Source organism: Trachymyrmex septentrionalis, unplaced genomic scaffold (genome assembly GCF_001594115.1).
Source record: "Trachymyrmex septentrionalis isolate Tsep2-gDNA-1 unplaced genomic scaffold, Tsep1.0 scaffold72, whole genome shotgun sequence".
NCBI classification, from domain to species: domain Eukaryota; kingdom Metazoa; phylum Arthropoda; class Insecta; order Hymenoptera; family Formicidae; genus Trachymyrmex; species Trachymyrmex septentrionalis.
In genome coordinates, this window is record NW_017305905.1 from 1,463,002 (window position 1) to 1,470,773 (window position 7,772).

A 7,772-nucleotide genomic window follows, 5' to 3' on the forward strand; every position below is an offset into this window, starting at 1 on the left:
ATATATATATAAATTGCAAATTGCATTTATTTCACATCCATTTTTGAACAATTTTTAAATAACTATATTTAAATCGTTTTTTAGGAAGGATATAATGTTCAATTATATTTTTATGTATTTGGCTTATATTATACCTTTTCTTTTTTTGAAAAGACTTTTTAGGAATATCACATTTTGTAAATTGAATTTATTATAATAGAATTCTAGTACGGAAATATCCAGGTTACAAATATTATATTTTTCAAGTTCTAAACGATCGAAAATAACTCATAATTCAAGCCCGTAATATTTAATATATCAAATTATATTTACATAGGAATATATTATATTATAACGCTAAGATATATTATTAATCACTTCTCTCTCGATTGAATACAGGATTTTTTTCTCTTATTTATGGTATTCATTTATTGATTCATTTTCCACTTATTATTTAAATTAAATTTTTTACGATTGCTTCTAGTGATATATAAATAAAATTATAAATAAATAAGGATTAATAGACTATGAAAGATAAGATTCTAGGAATAAATGCTTAGAATCTGTTCGCTTTTTTCCATTATACGAGTACGAAATGTTTTTATGTCTAGTATTTTTGAACAAATAATTGCTCTATGATATGGCAGCGCATGCTGTATATTGTTAATAACATTTAGCGTTAACTAATTCTTCCGAGTTTCCATCATTACAAAATATCCCCATCGTTATAAAATATTCAATGTATTATTAAGTAAACGTGCACCAAATGTACCACACTTGTACTACAAATTAATTATCAATAAACCGTCGATGTGTTATCGGAATCACTTGATATCATCATTTGTATATTATTTCCAGCTTTCTATCTAGAAATAGCAATGGATAAATTACGTTTAAATGGATAGAAGTTTGAAAGCTGATCTGTGTAAGATATATTTGAATTATTATTAAAAAATAGTTATAGTCTGTAAATATATCCCACAAGGGAGGTTGGGGAGGGAGGAGGGGGGAAATAATATGTAGCTTCTGTTCCATATTTGAGTCCAACGTCTAAAATTAAATCGTGCAAATCGGAGTATACTCGATAAATATCTTGATGTACAAGTTAATATATACATACGAATTATATAAGTGTAGCTGTGCGAACTGATAGTCGCATTCTGCGCTACAATTTGTCGCAACCGCATCTCAAGAAGTAATAACACAGCATACGAAGCGAGTTCTGCTGCTATCTGTTCGCTTGAGCATTCTTGCGCGAACGATAGCGCAGGGATCTTGTGTGCACAACGCTGTATGCTCGCCATAGCGAGCACTAAGCGGACGAAGTTTTCGTTGCTTCAAAATAATTAACGTACTATGAAATGGAATACATATATGCCGAATATTCTGTTCCTCGAATTACCAAATTGATTACGATTCAGCTATTGTCGTATACATACACTACGATTTGTTTTATAAACTCATCAGCGTTGATTGAAATAATAACTATGATTACAAAGTCTGACAGATATTGATTATTTGAATATCAATTCATGCGCGTTAGCAATATCTTTTTGATGTATATTATTGTACTTATTTAATCGTGTTACAAATTATTTACTTTTTTCTTTCAAATTAATATTTAGTTTAATATTACTCGGCTTACCATAAAAAAATTAAATAAGCTAAAGAATAAATTAACTATAAACTAAGAAAAGATAATGAATTGATATATTTTTAAACGCAGTTATGGATTCTTACTCACAAATCTTACTGATTGCCTTTAATTGTAATACTTAAAAAAAAAAATATATATATATATACGAATTAATCACAAATGTGACGTTTTCAAATAAAGATTTTCTACTGTGACTAATCTTTAAAATATACTATTAAAAGTTTTATACGATATGATATATTTGCAGGATGTTCTATTATATATAAATGTTGCCTGCCGTATGTGGTCTTAGATTATTTACGAGAAGGTATTGCGAGTCTTCAATACTTATTAGATAATTCCAAAATCAGTGTTTTATGTTAAATTTAGTTGGTTAATTTTGACGAATTTTTTTATCAGGCTCCGAATCGAGCGACTTTACGCGAATCATTGATACGGGCACCGAGATGAAAAAAAAAAAGAAAGAAAAAGAAGGAAGAATTGATGGCAAGAATTAATCGTTCCGCGCATTCACCGTGCGCCCGGTTATATTCGTGCGATCCGATAATTACAGATCGCCGCGAAACAATAACGAGACTGTGCCGCGCGCCGCCGAGTGTAATATTTTACTTCTGCCCGGGCAACACTGACGCCCGACTAATATTTTTCAACCATGGTCGAGCAGCCAGCCAGGCCGTTTATCGAGGGTTCCTGACACGTGAAATCCATCGTAGCCGTAGTCTTTTCCTCCTGGCCCAATGTGCACGAGCGAGCGAACGTGCGCGCCCGAACTTCGCCCTTGTATGCCTCCACGATAACGGCACAACCCCCGGTACAACCCCCTCGCAGTCACGGCTACGAGCCTCTTACTCGATCCCTGGAATTTTTTTTTCGGGCTTTTTGCATCCCGTAAACGCCACGAACGTACGATCACTTTCGCGAAATTGAAACTAAAGCAGATACTTACCGAATCTGGCGTTGACGTACGAATCTTTATCCCCCGCGAAGGATCTAGCGTAGCGGCTTATTGTCTTGGAGACGTCGCTCTGTGCTAATGATAGGGCTCTGTCGTCGTAATAGGGCGTGTCGCGTGATGGAGGATCGAGCATTTTCAAAAGCATTAGCAAGAAGGCTCGATAAACAATTTCGTATGGATACGCACTAGGCTTCTTATTCTTTTGCTCACATCCCTTTTATCCGTATCCTTGTCAAAGTGAATGAAGGAAACTGTCCATTGGATCTCGACCTGTCTGTTGAAATAAAGCTTCTTGATAAAGGAGAAACAGTAAATAATAATAATTTGCGCAACACACTGTATAAGTGACTCTTACACTGTTTTGCTGAAATATTTAAAAGTTTACCTTAACTGTAGATGCAGACTTAAAAATAATTTTGTTGAACCATCAAGATAATTATGTAAGTTACCCAAACCGGTTGCTAAAATGTCAAAACTTTTTATAGCGTTGCTCATCATGCTTGGAAGTTTCACGAAATTAGTTTAAGTCCAATAAAGTTATTTTCATATCTGTATTTGATCAAATTTGTATAGATACTTCAACAAAATAGTTCTTCAATTCTGATAACACTTTAACCGAAAAGAAACGTCATAATTATATCAAATTCACAAAGTCATTGAAAATAATTTTGAGAAATAATTTCGACAATTGTTCTGTTTTTTCATTTTGATATTATTTACGGCCATAAGTATAAAGCCTCGTTCGATACTTCCATCGATAGAATTTATTGCATTATTTCATTTTCTTGGAAAAGGCAGTAAATCCAATGAAAAATTAATAAAATATTACAATTGTTATAAAAAAAAATAAGTATTTGTTTTAATAAGACTGTATTTTAATTTACTTTTTGTTAGGTATAGAATATGTATCTCAATTTTTAAGGGTTACTTTATAAAGGGTGTCCCAAAATTAACGCAAGATTTGAATTAAATAGAAAACACAGTTTTTAGTCTTTTGATTGTTATTTTTTTACTGAATCATAAAGTACATAGGATAGGGTTATTTGTGGAATAACACATCGGGCAAATGGCCTCCACGGCTTTGCATGCACATACGCACTCGTTTGTCGAAATTTTCCATGACCATTTTGCATAAATGTGGCTGAATTTCGTTGATGCAGCGTTGAATCTCCTCCTTTAATGCACGGGTGATTGTGGGCTTGTTGACATAGACCTGTGATTTCAAATAACCCCATAAAAAGAAATCTAATGGTGTTAAATCACACGATCTAGGGGGCGATTTTGGCGATTAACAAAGCCATTAAGATGAAAATGTGCTTCATCGCTTAGGATGATTTTGCTCGAAAAATCAGCATCCATTTGTTGATGTTCAATAATCCATTTTCACGCTCCATTTTCACTAACCCTAAACTGTCAGCTGTTAAATTGTTTTTTTTTTGGGTTGCCAACACTTTACTGCACAAATGACGGCAAATTCAAATGAGAGAGAGATTTTGGGACACCCTTTACTTGTGGCTAAAGCTGTATTTCATAATTATTGACGTTGAAGAAAGTAATAATCGACTTTCTAATTTAAAAAATAATAATAATTTACAAGAGGGAGACAGAGAGAGAGAGAGAGAGAGAGAGAGAGAGAGAGAGAGAGAAAATTCGAATATTTACAGAAAATATTTGTATAATTTTTATAGATTACTACATTGTATTATATATCTCTTAACATGCACACACAATAGAATCGCAATGAAATAAATGCTCATCATTATGACAATATTTCTGATATCGTGATTGATGACTAACAATAACCGATTACTCGTCAACATTTGTCAGAGTCTGTCAGAATGCCCTGCAGGAAGATAAAGAAACTCGTTGCTCATGTTACAATTATTATTGATGATCGCGATATAATGTGACTTTGTGCAATAACATTGACGTGTAAAATAACATGTTTTTTTTTTTATCATCTGATACTCAGGTAAAATATATCACAATTAAGTTATAATTATATCATTGGACGTCATCATGACGTGTTTGATACTTATAAAAAATAAATTTCTAAATGATAAATAAGGTCATGATAATATTCTTATGACATTATTATAGCTCTAGTTGGGGATACGATCCTAAATATCTTTAAACGTACCTATCTCATGTTTATGAGTATTTATATCCTAAAATATAATATTGGTGCTGTTTTAACATAGCTTCGATTCAAACATGAAAATGTAGAGTACTTTCAAAGCGCCATCCGAAATATTTTACTCGATGGCTTTTTGGCATTCATTGGCCATTGCATATTCTATCGATGGGAAGTACTTCCTGCAACGAAAGGGCATAATATATGGGCGCTCTATTGATATTTCGGAAAATCTATACACGGTTCGTTCGTTCGCACTCACGGTTTTCCATATTTTAGCTAACGAGGAGCTGCGCGTAATGCGCCATCATCGAAAATGGTTACAGCACTCATCCGTGTAACGTAAAACCTCGCCTAGCAACAGCAAAGGGATTATATTAAGTAATTGAATATTATCATGGCAATAGCGTGTTTTCGGGCTGTACGCGTCCTGCATTCTCTCGACGTTCTCCAAATTCCCTATAATGTCCTACGATAAAGCGCTCTCTATGATTACATCGCGTCAATCATCGAAAAATCGATTAACGAGTACGATAACCAAATCCGCCCCCTCCCTCTCTCACCCTTCCCCCCCCTCCCCATATTTCTCACTCTCTCGCTTTCTCTTTCCCGAAAACAATTCCACGCGATGCGTTTATCGCTTAAACAAATTGTCGCGAATTTCCTGTCAAAGATACGATCTGTCGTGTATTCATTAGTAGTTTATTCATACGTGGCTACGAAATTTAAGTTATAACAGCAATTAACGAGATAGAGTTAATCTGGAAAGCATCTCCGTGGTCAATGAATCACTCTGGTCAGATTCAAATAAATTTAATTTAATTCTAGAGTGACAGAGGTAACCACAAACTATTCAACTATTTTATATCTTCGTTTATTAAATTGTTTGCGATAATTTTAAATAAAAAAGCCCTTGACTAAATCAATACAATGCAGTGAGTTTTTAATGAATAAATAAATTGTTTTTCGCTAATTTTTGTACAAAAAAAAACTAGATGGATATATATATTCATAACTTCACTTTTTAATAATTTCATAACACACATGGTTTGTATTATATAATAATCTATATTGTCCTGTTTATCCCTCAGCAATAATGTTATATATGCAGGGAATAAAAGCAACACGTTCTTTGTTAACGCCGTTGTAAGTTACTTTTTTTGATAATGGCGTTATCTTTTTTGGGGAATAGGTATATTAAAATATAAATTGACGCGCTGCATCTCTTGGTTTTCTTGTTTCTCACGTGGCAAATCTGTCGCGCAGACACACAATAACGTATAAAAAAAGACAGCATGCGCCATCGAGATTTTTCGCGAAAGCCCGCGAAGTTAGGCCTCGTTTGCAGCCCGTGGAAGTTTACGGCGCCCGACCGCATGAATCTTATCTACGTGCCGCAGGCGCTGCCTTCTCCATCTTCGCTATTTCTCCATAAGGCCCTCACCACTCCGCCCGATCGATCTCTTTTTAGTCCACACCGCCACATCTATCGGATTTCCCGTTTCATTTCATCAAGTTGATCCGAACCTTCGACGCCTTCGCCTTCGCTCTTGCACCTGCACATCACACGACCTTTCATCGTTAGATGTCGAAGAAGAGAAGGACTCTCTCTCGTACTCTCCTACTAGCGATAAACCTCTTCCTTTCGTTTATCTCTTTCTCTCTCTCTCTCTCTCTCTCTCTCCCCCCCCTCTCTCGCTTCTCCCCTTTCTCACGATCTCGTGCTCTTTCCGTAAGCCGACATCGACCAAGTAGCTTCTTATACCAGAGCCTTTCGTTCATCCGTTCTTTCCTTCATCACACGGAGTTTCCTACTCACTTTCTTCCGTCCACCCATCCGTTCCCGGGTGAAACGTTCTACTTAACAATGGATGTCGAATAAAGAGAGGGAGGAGGAGGAGGAGGAGGAGGAGGAGGAGAGAGAGAGAGAGAGAGAGAGAGAGAGATATCTAGCATCAACCCTCAATCAACAATACCTCTCCGCGATCCTCCCGGGAGCTTGGAATATATACATTATGCCTCCCTACGGAGGTCTTATGTGCGCGCCATAGAAAAGACGGTATCATCGCTGATTCCGCCAACAGCCACGTTTAGACTCCCTGCGGCATGGTGGCGAATTGGATCAGCAGGCTGGGGAGAAAGAGAAGAAAAAGAGAGTCATCGATGAGAGGAAAGTACGGAGGAAGAACAAGAAGCTTTGAACAATCATATGCGATACTCATCCCGTTACCCATCCCCTCGTACGGATCCGACTGCAATTTGAGGTTCTGCCACCAGAGAATGGGATTCGTCCGATTTATTTCTACTTCCAAACGAGAGAGAGAGAGAGAGAGAGCAAAGACCTTTTCACTTACCCATGGACTCTAAGCTACATTAAAAGAACATCTCTCTCAATGTATAATACATAAAAGCAGCGTATATTCATACATTAGCGTTTATGACGATGTATTATCGACGATGCATTATCGATTTTATGTTGTAGAAAATTTTGGCATCAGATTTCCTGACACATTTATTTTTTCATGATCTATTAAATTATAAATCTGCACGGAAAGAACGATTTTGCTGATGTATCCAAAAATTTAGGTAGATACATGTAAATATAAATCTGAAAATATATATATAATTTTGTTGTATCATCAAAATAATTAATTTAAAACATGACAAGCAATGTTGCAACAATTTGACATTCTAGCTACTAGCATCTTACATAATTATTTTAATTCGATAATTATTTTAATTATTTTAGTCCAATAGGATTATTTTCGGATCTGTATATATATATCTAAATTTTTAAATACTTGACAAAACTATACTTTCCGTGTGTACAAATTATATAGTTATCAACATAAAAAATAGTTAGGTTTACACTTGGTATTTTTATAATTTAATAAAGATTATTTTAAACATAATTAATGAAAAATTTGGAAATCCTTAGAATCTGGATCTTAATACGGAGTATATTGCATTATACTCTCACCAGCCTAGATAAAGCAACGTTGAAGAGGTTCTCTATAGTCTAGATGACTTCAATGAGATTGCACGAC

At 35.1% G+C, this 7,772-nt stretch overlaps 1 protein-coding gene across 3 annotated transcripts in view; it reads left to right on the forward strand.

Moving 5' to 3' along the window:
* Positions 1-7,772, forward strand: part of LOC108753839 (transmembrane and TPR repeat-containing protein CG4341) — a 296,558-nt gene that overhangs the window by 114,033 nt on the left and 174,753 nt on the right. The gene's annotated exons all lie outside the window — the stretch shown is intronic.